Source organism: Sipha flava, unplaced genomic scaffold, assembly GCF_003268045.1.
Source record: "Sipha flava isolate LNK unplaced genomic scaffold, YSA_version1 72_pilon_pilon, whole genome shotgun sequence".
In the NCBI taxonomy this organism is placed as follows: Eukaryota; Metazoa; Arthropoda; class Insecta; order Hemiptera; family Aphididae; genus Sipha; species Sipha flava.
In genome coordinates this window covers 448,382-462,016 of record NW_020273612.1, presented here as the reverse complement: position 1 = coordinate 462,016, position 13,635 = coordinate 448,382, and the positions used below count along the sequence as shown (strand labels likewise).

The 13,635-nt window shown below is 29.4% G+C and overlaps 1 protein-coding gene and 1 pseudogene across 3 annotated transcripts in view; both read left to right on the top strand.

Moving 5' to 3' along the window:
* Positions 1 to 13,635, top strand: part of LOC112692281 — a 214,753-nt gene that overhangs the window by 38,777 nt on the left and 162,341 nt on the right. The window lies entirely within an intron of this gene.
* LOC112692299 lies at positions 6,676 to 9,362 on the top strand (annotated as a pseudogene).

The following is a 13,635-nucleotide window of genomic DNA, read 5'->3' as shown; positions in this document are numbered from 1 at the left end:
TTGTCGGGTCCCAAAGTGAGTCCAATAAGCGGCGGCTACTGTATATATATATATATATATATATATACGAAACCAAAGCAATTTTACGCCTCTGAAATTGAAAATATAATAAAACAACTTCTAATACCTTTTCACCTGTTAGGAGACTTCAATAGCCACAGTGTGTACTAGGGTTTCAACAAAACCGATGAAACAAGTAGAAAAAATCCTGGAAAATGACAACATTAACAATGAGGAGCCTACTCGTCTAATCCTGCAAACGGTAAATTCTCATAGATTGACCTTTTTTTGTACAGCACACCCCTCGTCCAACGTATTATTTGATCAACCTTACCTGAAATATACGAAATCGATCATTTACCAATCGAAATTGAGTTATTTTCGCGCAAACCTCCTCACAATACAACACAGCGTAGATAGACCCTAACTGAGATCCCTTCTCCTAATTGACTGATTTATATTTAAAAAATAAACCCTCCCTCTTTAGATGGCTCTATTGAGAATGACGTTAAACACATAACCAATTCCATCATACGTATGGCCAATATATCAATAAGAAAAAAAAACCCATTAGAAAAAACTATTAAGTTCCCTGGTGGAATTCCAAATCAAAAACAAGAACAGTGCATTAAAACGATTCTAAAAAACCAGTAAAACCAACGACCACATCAAACTCAAACAACTACGTGCAAAAACTCAATTTTTAGTAAAATACAGCAAAGCTGACTCGTGATAGATTTTTACCTCAACCATAGAACCCAAAAGCGACCCCAGGTTGGCGTATAGCAAAGTCAGATCCCTGCGTGGCTACAGCAATGACAGATTCATATCATCAATGACAAGATATTACATACCAATCCTACTGAGGTCACGAATCTTCTCGGAAACAAATTCTATTCAAACAGCTCCAACAACAATTATAAGAAATTATTCTTTAACTATAACAGAGATAATAGACATCACTAGTTTCATTCCAACACCAATTCGTCGCTTCTTGATCAATACCTTCTTAACCTCCCAATTAGATTAAACAAACTACGTCGGGCCCTTACCAAATGTTCTAGTCTTTCCCCTGGCCCAGACGAAATTTCATATAGTTATATACATAACCTCCCTTCTTCGGTAATTCAATTCACATACAACTATACAACAAAATATGGAAGAGGGGACAAATACTAAACGCCTGGAAACATACCATCATTATCCCAATCTTAAAACTCAGGAAAGACAAATTCAACACAAAGGGATACAGAAAAATGCCTTTGTTGAATAAAATTTGCAAAACATTGGAAAGGATCATTGACACTTGGCTGAGATGGTATCTCGAAAAAATATCATATTTTTTCCCCCAACTAAACGGATTTCGCCAACATAGAATCCCTTATAATAGTATCTACATGACATTCAGAAAGATATTCTTAAAACTTTCGACATCAAACAAATACTAAGGTTAGTTGCCCTTGATATAGTAATAGCTTATGACACGACTTGGTGCCTACGAAAATTAGAAAAACTACATAAAATACTTAGTAACGGAAACATGATCAACTTCATAAATCAGTTTTTATTGGAAAGAACCTTCCAAGTTAAAATAAATGGTTATCTTTCTCCAATATCCAAGCAAGAAAATGGCGTCCCCCAAGGATCCACTATATCAGTGACCTTATTTCTCATTGCCATAAATTATCCATTTGCGATGGAATTAAATTTCCCGTAAAATACACCTTATTTGCCAATGATTTAAACATATTATGGTGCTGCGGAAAAAACACAGATATCATACAACCGTTACTGCAAAACTCAATTTTCGCACTCGTTTAATGTTCAACCATCTCCGGATACCGATTATCTGTTCCAAAATCTCAGAATATTATATTCACTCGACAAAAAAAAAAAATACAAGTCATAAGAAGTTAAAATAAATAATTTTCCAATTCACACCGCAAAAACTATTAAAATCCCAGGAATCATATTCGACAACAAAATCACTTGGATCTCTTACTTAAAAGATCTCCGAAAAGTAACCTTGACAAGAATTAATATTCTTAAGTTATTGGCTTTTACTTCTTGGGGAGGTATTTTATTATCCCTTAAACAGATTTACAAATCACTTATATTATCTAAATTAGAATATGGCTCCTTCCTCTTTATTAACGCAAAACCATCAAAACTAAAAATGATCGAAACTGTATACAATTCTGGTCTTAGGCTAGCCTCCTGATCATTCCGATCTAGTCTGATCCCCAGCATATACAACATCTTCCATATTTCACCGCTAAGTCCCTTAAGAAAAAAAAATACCATATTGCTAGCCGCAAGGGAGACTCAAAACAACCTTGATATACACCAGGTTCTCTCAGTGGTACTTTAAAACACCAATTTCGACATCCTCGGAGTCATAAAATACGAATGTCCCATCACTCCCTATGGATCATGGATATTAGCATAAGTCTCTCACTATTATTAATCCTCAAAAGCGAAACAATGCCCAGTACTTACAAAAGTGAACTATGGTCGATCCTTGAAAGCTACCAAGACTATACTAAGTTTTACACTGATGCATCTAAAATAGAAGCTGGAGTAGGGACAACTGTTATATTCAATGAAGTCAAAATGATGCTCAAGATCTCCGACTCCTGTTCAATTTTTACCGCCGAAGCGCTTGCGATATCTTACGCCCTCGATATAATAAAACAAAACAATATAAAAATAGTTATTATACTCAGTGATTTCCTTAGTACTCTAACCAATATCCAAAACTTCTTCTAACCACATAGCATAGCATGAAAATCCATAACTTCCCTCAAATTCAACGCACAGACCATTGTCATGTTTTAGATTCCAAGTCACGTTAGTATCTTCTGAAATGATTTGGCTGATACATACGCCAAATAAGCAATAACCTCCTCTGAATTTTGCTATCTTCTTACGAGCTCATTTCTTCATTTTTATAAAACAGTCCACCCACACATATATCCTGAATCAATGGCAACACTCGTGGTTAAAACTACACAATAAACTAAACGAAATAAAATCATCGATTCTTCCTTAGCCAACTTTCCCAATATTCATACGTCAAGAAGTAATTATAAATAAACTCCGTGTAGGGCACACATGGCTTACTCACAGAAACCTGATGACCAGTATTTAACCTGACCTTTGTCCAACATGTGGTGAAATTCTAACTGTCAAACACAATATCTGCTACTGCCGAATTTACACAAATATCTGATCCAATCTCCAAATTGCTGACAACCTCCACGAAGCACTTGGTCCAGATTCAGACAATATAAAAAAAATTTTCAAATACATGAAATCAATCAAATTATACAACCTTATATAATTTTGTTCTATAATGTAAAACATGTAAACCTTTTTTTTTTGTTTTTGTTATTAAGCCAATATTTGTTGTTATTGTGGCGTCTCCAAAAAAAAAAAAAAAAAATTTAATTCAATATCATATTGTTCGATATACTTTAATTCATTTCCACAGGCTTACAACTCCTTTGAGAGTTCTAACTCAAATTGTATTTGTTGAGTGAATACGTTTTTTTTATAGTTTTGAAAGAAAAATAAATACATTTTTTTTATACACTCGTAGATATACGTACGTGCTTATGACTTATAGTGAAATATAATTATTGTAATCGTTTGGATTTTTATTTGCATAAGGGTATGTTTTTGAGAACAAGATCTTTTTAATTCAGTATTAAACATTTTGATTTCGATTACCACTCAATTCCTTGTATTCTCTAGTAAAATGTAGCTTATCCACGTCAATATTAGTATTTTTTGACTTTTATAGCTGTTAGGTATATATATAATGCCGTCTACCACCTGAAGTATTACCAAATTGTTTTTTCGGTTAAATAAAAAAAAATAATAAAAAAAAAGATAATATGGCTTGGAGTCAGGAAAGCAATGGATTAACAAGTTTCCTCCATAAATGGTGAAGCGAATGAACAGTATGTTATTATGTATTCATATCCTATGACAAGTTCGTATAATGATGTAGTATTGATTTTGTAGCACACAAGGTTTAACGGAATAAAAAAAATTAATTTAAAAAGTACTTCATGTTGAATCAAATATTTTTAATGTAATTTTAGGTACCGCGTAAAATAAATAATAAAAATCAAAAATATGATAAGACATAAAAAAATATATGTTTAAAAAATCATTTACAAAATGTACACTAGAAAATGATAGAATATAATTATATACTTTTTTTAAATTTTTGACCATAAAATTACGCTATATTTAAGTTTTCTTAATGTTAGGAAATTGCAAATGTCATGAAAGTTAAGCCATATAAAATTATACTTTGTAACGTATCAAAAAGGGGGGGGTAAGTTTTTTAGCAATTTTCCAACATTGTTCATTACCATAACTATAATAATAGTTATTTTTTTAACTCAAAGGTTTTTATAATTTTTATATTTAAAATATACGCATATTATATTTAAAGCTCAGTAGTACAATATTTATTATATGACTCATAATATATTAACTACAGTTTAAACATATAATTGCTGTAAAGAATTGAAAATGTTTAGGGAAATTTTTATTTTAATGTCATTACTATTTTCATATAATAATTTATAAAGGTCAAGTTTTTAAGATCTAAAAGCATTATACAAACTACGTCCAATGGTGAATTACCGGCAGGTGTAGTCGTTTTAAACACTTAAGCCCCCTATATTTATTGGCATTGGGGGGGCCTTGGCCCAACTAACAATAGTCTATTTCTATAGGAAAAAACAAATATCAAAACTCTTACAATATTTTATTATAAAATAAGAAAAGTTTTCGAGAAATATGAATCAGTTACGTATTGGTCTGACTGTGTCAACAGTGTCGACTGTTGCACACGTGCATTATCGCTTGTGACTTGTCGCGTTATCAGTGCATTGATCAATCGAGTTCATTATTTTATATTCTTCAAATAATAATGGGCTATTGTTCAACAATACATCTTTAACATACGCAACGTTTTCGCATCTATTATTTATTATTTAGTATTTACATATAAATTCTCACTCGAGGGTTCGATCGTATGCTTCTTACAACTAAAATGTTTAATTATTTTATTTTAATCCATTTATTCTACAGTTACACAACATTTACAGCAGTTGCATTTTATCTAACGGCCGCTCCCGACGGTCTAATCACCTTGATCACCCAACACTATCCCCACCGTATATACTATACCATTCATTAACAACAAACATTAATAATCTCAATCTATCAACACTGAGTGATTGGCACTTGTCTAAAAAATGATAAGGACCAAAGAAATGATAAAGTTCGAAGTTTGAAAAAGAGAACCAACTGACTAAATCGAAAATTACCAAATCCAATTATATATAATTGTAATTTATATTGATAAAAGTTATACAATATCCCTCGTTTTTTAAAGCGGGAAAAATACTAATGGGTTATACTGTTTTTAACAAAAATTTTAATTCTTTTAAAATTTTTTGTTTATATATTTTCAACAAAAATGGATCAAATTTTAAGCAACTATGGTAACATATAATTATGTATACAATTAAATCTTGAATATGTTTTCGGATTAAAACTTTGAATTATATTATTTTAGTAACCAATGTAATTAGAGAAGGGTAATTTTCTGTTCTCGCAATTCTTCTTAATATTCATGTTATAAATCTATGTAAAGTATCATGTATGTTTATAAATATTTAGCTTAATATTTATTTATTTGTATGTAAACCTATCGTAAAATATATTTGTTTTCATAATTTGTTTTCTACTAGTATGTTAATAGTGTAAAATATTATGTTTTGTTTCAAGTATGTATAGAAAAATAAGTATTCAAACATTTATAATTATTTCATATAATTGATGCCTATGTTTATTTTATATGTAACAATTAGTTACATGTTATTATTATCAAAAAATATAATAATTATCATTCCAGTGAAACAGTATAACTTCTTAAACAAGAAAATAATTTTATAATATTATTTTTAGAAATTGTATGTTGCCAACACATTTTATGCCGCCGTCTTTCGATTCCGGTCCTTATCATTTTTCGGACAACTGCCCCCTTCAAATTAACACATAAATAAAACAAATCAAAATAATAATTCAAATAAAACTACTAAAACCAATAAGTCCAAATTGACGTCGCTATATTATACAGCAAATAATGGCTGGACTCCTAAAACAACAAAACGAACTCATTCGAGCTCTTCGTACATAACCTTGGATCCACTGCCGTCATTCCAAGAGTGTCAGCATGTAAATAAAAAACTATTCTCTTCAAGAAATCGCTTTGAAGTTTTCAGTTCAATGAAACAATCGCCCAAGCCCTCAGCCGAGGACGCACAGACTTAATTTATAGAACTATACACAAATGTAATTATTAAATACACAATCATTCCTCTTATTTTTGTAAGATGCGTGGACGACTTTGCTGCTGTGTGTACAGAACTGATTGAACTGATCGGTGTTGACAATTTTCAATGCAAATCATCAACGACTGATTCAAATAGTTCAAACTGCAAATCAGTGACGTAGCGAAGCGGTTTTTTGTTAAGCCGAAGTTCCGTTGATTTTTGGGGTTGGTAGTGATGTTGATAGTAGATTTTTAAAATATATGGCTTCTAAATTATGAACACAGAAATATCAGCAATATATATTTCTCATACTATGGATAAAGTTGAAATATTACCATGGCGTAATAAAAACGTAAGCATAATTTATAAATATAACAAGTCGTTATTAGACGTAAATCCCCATTACCCAGAAACTACTTGTGGTGGTAGCCCGCACAATTGTTGGTAATTATTATGGACTATAGTATTTTTAATGCAGCAACTAGATATCTAGATTATTAATTTTTAAAATTGTATTTAATATTTATTTAAGTTTAACGTTGTCAATTGTCAACATTTAAAAATGAATTATCTGTCTCTCAGTTATGGTAGAACACGTGATTTACTGAACAGCACTAACTGGATTCGACATAAAGAATCTTATCAAAAAAAAAAAAAAAAATGTAACAAACGTTAAAAAAAAATTCAAAGATTTGAAAAATCACGTAAGTATTGTTAAATTGTTATATAACAATATGATACTATGCTGTAGGTAATACATACTATTAAATAATTTTTAACACATTATTTCAATCTGTTGGTATTGTTTTTCATTTTTCAAATTGCAACTTATTTACTGTTATTTAATTATTCTTCATCGTTTATATTTTAAAGAAATTGTGGTTAATGAAAATAAAGTAATTGATTATTTGGACATACCGATACCGGCGATACCTGGTTCATCAGATGAGGCAGATGCGCAGTGTCCTCAACTTAACAACTGGTGAGTAATTATTAAATAATAATTATTTTTAAAATATATTTTAGTCTTTTTGAAAATAAGGTATTTTTTATTTTACATATCATAGTTATTTTTATTTAATCTGTTTGGTAATCATTTTTTTAATTTTTTAAACCACTTATTTTTCAACTATTTAAATTAATTGTTCCTGATAAATAGAACGCGGATTTATAAGCATTTGCATATTTATTCTGGCTGGTCGTATGATATGCTAAGTTACTACAAAATTTGTTTTATTACATTACGATTTAAACAATCAACTTTCTCAGAGCATATTATTGTATTGGTATTTCGATATTTACTCATATTTTTTATTTTAAGGGTTTATTTTACGTTTTTAATTGCATATTTTATCTTTTAGTGCATATTTCTTTCATTTTTTTTTTTATATTTTTAAAATATTTACTTGGTATTTTAATATAAAGAATAAATTTTTTTATGAAAAATGTAGAAAGGTATTATCAAAAAATGAAAAAAAAGGATATATTAAAATATTAAAATTTTTAAATGACCAAAGTGAATGAATACAAACCAGCGAAGATTTATCTCCAGATTAAATGATATATTTTTTAAACACGCACCTATTACTTTTGTAAATGTGGAAAGATAATTTTTAAGATATAAACATCTTTTGACTAACAAATCCCAATCAATGATATTTGGAAATATAACTAAAATGACTGTCATACAATGCAATATGCGTTTAGGAAAGAAAATTTAATTTAGGATATATTTATTATATTAATTGATTTCTTTTTTTCTTATTTATAAAAATTATCTAAAAATTTGATTAGTAAATTCCTTTAACATGAAGAAAAAAAAATATTTACAGGTATTGCATAATTTTAAATGTTATATTTTATGTATTATTTTAATCAAATGTTCAAAATTTTTTTTTTTGCTTCATTTTAAGTGCATATTTTTTTTCTTTAACGCATATTTTGACATACTAGTACATATACTTATGCTTATTAAATATTTTTTAGTGCATAATTGGTTGGTTTTTTATAACAATGAAATCTGAGCTATAGTTATAAATATTCAATACATATTTATAGAAATTGTGGTTGATGAAAATGAAGTAACTGCTGATTTGGACATATCGATACTTGATACATGAGATGAGGCAGATAAGCAGATACATTTACTAGCTGGTGAGTAATCGTATTTCTTTAGGTTTTAATTTGCATTTTTCCTTATACATTATTTGTAATATTAACATACTACAAAAGTTAAATTCTTCATTTATTTTTAGATAATACCTATTCCATGTATTAATATTTTTTCTAATGTTTAGATAATGATTTGAAGAATAACATCAATTTCAATAACGATCCCGCTATAATGAACTCCAACGTATCAAATTAACTTTTTGTTCATTTTACATCTCTGGAGCCATGCCAACCTTCCAAATCACAATTAAGTGGTCGTACATTTCCTACAAGACAGCAAGGTGATCGTTTAAGTTCATTTCATGAAAAATATTATTTTAAAGAAATTTCACCTGGAAATTTTGTAAAAAGCAACTGGCTATCATTTTCACCATCTACCGACCATATATTTTATATAGTTTGTAAATTATTTGGATTACCAAATGGAAAACATGATCAATTTTCAAAACTTGGAACAAATGACTGGAGACATATTTCAATACGAGTAAAATCAAAGCATATGAATCTGCACCAGAACACTTAAAGTCTGAAATATTCTGAGTAATTTTTATAAGTCAATTAAGAGTTAATGTGCAGCTATTATCAGCATCAAATTCATAAGTTGCGGAATTAGAGAAATTGTTAAAATCATTTTTGAAGCTTTATTGTATCTAACTTGGCAAACTAATGCATTTCGAGATCATGATGAAAACTGGAGTTCTTCTAATCAAGGTAATTTTCTAGAACTTTTCAAACTCTTAGCTAAATATAATACATTGCTGTCTGCTCATTTATCTAAAATTCGGAGTGCAAAAAAAAAAACAGATTAACTTTTTTATCAAATGTTAGTCAAAATAATATTTTACGTGTTATGGGTGAAATGGTACGAGAAGAGATTTTGAAGAGAGTTAGGCAAGCTGGTGTATTTTCAATAATTATAGACACAACAACTGATATCTCACACTTAGAGCAATATTCACTAGTCCTACGTTTTATTAATGAAAAAAGTCAAACTAGAGAGAGGCTTACTGCTATGAAAATAGCTCATGATTCTACAGGATTAGGAATGTTCAATGTTTTTTGTGATATTTGTATTAAATATAATTTAGATTGGGAAACAAATCTGTGTGCTCACACTCTTATGATGGAGCTGCATCGATGCAGTGATAATATTCTGATGTTCGATGTTATGTCCAAGAAAAAATCCAAATGCTATTTACGTTTGGTGTTTTGTACATGTTTTAAACCTGGTTGTTATTGATATCTGTAATAAATGTTCAAGTGTTAGAAATTTTTTTTGGAGAAGTTTTAAGTTTGATCACGTATATGAAAGCGAGAAAACGAACAGTCATATTCTTGGAGCAACGAACTAAATGTTATCTTTCTTAAAGACAATATAGAATAAAAACTTCTCTACCATTCATTGGACTTCCCATGGCCGTGCATTATCAGTAATAAGTAAAAAGTACTTGGCATTTCTAAAAACATTGGAAAAGTTAATTAATTCAACTGATAGAGAAACCTCGTCAACTGCATCAAATCTTTACAGAATAATGATTTCATTCAAGTTTATTTTGAATTTATTTTTAATAGAAAATATCTTTTCTCGTAATACTCCATTATCAATTTATTTACAATCTTCATATATTGATTTCATTTGAGCAATCACTATGGTCGATGTTTGTGCTAAAAAATTATCTGATTTAAGAAATTAACAGAGATTTAACGATTTAATTACAAAAACAAAATCATTTATTAATAAAATTGGATTAGTTGAATGTGAGTTGTCAAATATACGTAGCCGCTATAGGAAACTGTTGCCTGGAGAAGTTGTTTCTGATGAAGTAATAACAAATCTTTATGACCAATATAAAATCGAAGTTTATTATGTAGTATTGGATCAAGTAAATACTTCTATTATAAGCAGATTTGAAGGTGCTCGAGGTATATTGTCTAACTTATCATTATTAACTTTCGATCGGTTAAAGGCAACTAGCGTGGGAACAGCAATTTCCGATGATAATTTCATTGCGTTTAAAAATGTGATTCCTAGACAGTTTTAATAATTTTAAAATAGAGTATTCTATATATGCAAGTAGTTTTATTAAATTATATAATGGTATGAATTTATCCAGTATTCACTCAAATTATGAACTAATTATTAAAAGTGAAAATGAAACTAGCACTGATTCTAACTCTTCAAATAAAATAAATAAGAAATTAGAAAAAAAAAAACTATCGGCAACAAAGATACTTAAAATGTTTTGTTCTTATAATTTATTTGCAGAATTTTCAAATCTTTTTTAGTATATAAATATTATGCACTATTCCAACAACATCTGCTGCAAGTGAGAGATCATTCTCAAAAGTAAAATTAATTAAAACTCGACTTAGATCCACTATGATACAAAATGGATTTGAAAGTCTCATGTTAATGTCACGTGAAAAGGATATAGTTTTAAATTTAGAAGAAATTTTGAACAAATATGCTTTTACATCTTTAGTGCTACAAAAATAATTGTTGTTTAAATAATAATATAATTTTAATACTAACTTTTTTATCTGTATATTTTCTATCATATTATAATTTCAATTAGTTTTTATTTATGTATAGCATGGAAAGTATACACACTTAAATGTTAAAAATAATGTGCTTTTATCTTTGTTTTTTTTTTTTACACAAGATGTGTTAAAGAAACTTTTTGTTTAAATATTGTTATAAATTATTTTTAATTAAAATGTTTATTATTTTCTTAATAGTATAAATTTGTTATATCATACTGTATACCTAATTGTGATAAATTAAAAATTAAATTGTTATTTGACTGTGTACCAAAATGTTATGTTAAAGTTAAAAACTTGAAGTTTCTAAATTTTTAGTTTTTATAAGGTATGCTAAATACTTACATCATTACACATTATGTTTAAAACAAAATGTATATAAATAGTTTTATGGTTTTTTTTTTTTTATTTTGTAGAGAATCACAAATATATACCTGATAAAAATGTATTTATAAAACGAATTTGTATGTTTCCCTCATGGAATTTGTTGTGAGCGAAGCGATCGATTTTAGTATACAATCGGTTTTGTATGGGTGGGTATATGGCTTAAATATATTTGGCTCCTTTAAATAAAATTGTTCACCACGCCACTGTTGCAAATCCCGAGTCGTATAGAGTGCATGTTTAATTTCTAAGAAAAGAAAATGCAAAATCCCACACTTATCAGTTACAGGAGGACAAACCATTAAAAGTAGTGATTCGTAACATACATCCAACCATGCCTTGTAATTTAATAAATAAGATTTAGTCATGCTCTTATTTTAGGTTAGACAAGTAACGCCAGTCCTGCACAGACTCAACAAAAACTCGTTAACTCTCTTCTTTGTAGACTTAGAAACCACGTCTCATTAAAACAAAATTTTCCAACTCACTTCTTTACTACACACCAAAATAAAGAATGAAGAACCTTACAAACCTAAATTTATCTCTCAATTTGTGAACTGCCAAGAATATGGTAATATAAAAAATTACTGTGGTTACCCACCTCGTTGCGTACGCTGCAGTAATGACCATCATTCATCTTCCTGCCTAAATTTGCGTGATGAACTCCTTCGTTCTGCACTATGTCAATAAATTCACCCTGCGCGCTACAAAGGATTCGTAGTCTACAAAAATCTGCAACGTCGTAAGAACCCAAATATAATTAACAAAAATTTAATTGTTTGTACAAATTATAATCTTAAATCTAAAATTGTACAAGATAGTGATTCATCAAACTCTACCTTTACACACCTTCCTGCTCAACCAATAACTTATGCAGATGCAGATTGCAAAATATCTACCTAAAAAAGCAACTATCTTTTTAACTTATACTTTCAACACAATATTTAGTCTATCATATTTCCCTCTAACGTACAAATTTTCACTCATTGTCATGTTCACAAAGTCTATAACACCTCCAGATTCTCTAGACTCATATAGACTTATAAGCCTCTTACCATTTTTCTCAAAAATTTGCGAAAGACTTATTCTTTATCCCCTCATGTTATCTCAAATAACATTCTTCCTTCATTTCAATTTGGATTTCGTGCTAAACACAACGTAATTCATCAAGTTCACTATCTATTCGATTCTATATCAACCTTGCTCGAATATAAATAAAACTGTTCCTGTGTCTTTTTAGATATATCTTAGGCATTCGATTGGGCATGTCACTATGGCCTGCTTATAAACATCCCGAATTTCTTTCTATTTCCTTATTTCTCTTAATTAAAACTTACCTGACCAATCGATATTTTCAAATACGCATTTGCTCCAGTACCTCATAAATGTCTATAATCAATGCAGGCGTACCCCAAGGTGATATTCCATCTCCTTTATTATTTAATATCTATGCCTCTGCCCACCAGTATCATAGAATAACATACCTATATCTGTATCTTTTACATTGAAATATTTAAGTCTTGCCCTAGATAAAAGATTAACCTATAATCCACACATCAGATCCAAAAGATTAATTCTAAACTCTCATTTTCGTATGCTCAATACTATGTTATCAAAAAATAAACGCACCAGCTTAAAAAATAAACTGTTAATTTACAAAACATTTTTAAAACCAATCTGGACTTACGGTCTTCAACTGTGAGGTGCGGCCAAGAAATCGAATGTAAATAAAATCAAAACTTACCAGTATATCACTCTACGTCAACTTACTAACGCTCCGCCATACATATCAAATCTAAGGTTCCATAATGATTTACATTTTAAAACGATTGAAGAAAAATGTGTATTATTATATAAGCGATTCTTCTCTCGTTTAGCAAACCATAATAACCCACTAAGCAGTAACTTAAATAACTCAACACTTTCCGATAATCCTCGCCGTCGACTGAAAATAAGATGGCGCAAAGATATTTTAGAATAAGTCTCTCAAACCTCAAACCCTCTCTCTCCTCGAATTTAGTTTTACCTTATCTTCCCCAAACATCCCTCAGACAAAATTTCACTAGTAGGCAACTTCATTATCACGTATATACAGTAGCCGCCGCTTATTGGACTCACTTTGGGACCCGACAATTTGAGTCGATTAACCGAATGAGTCAATAAGGCGAATGACTCA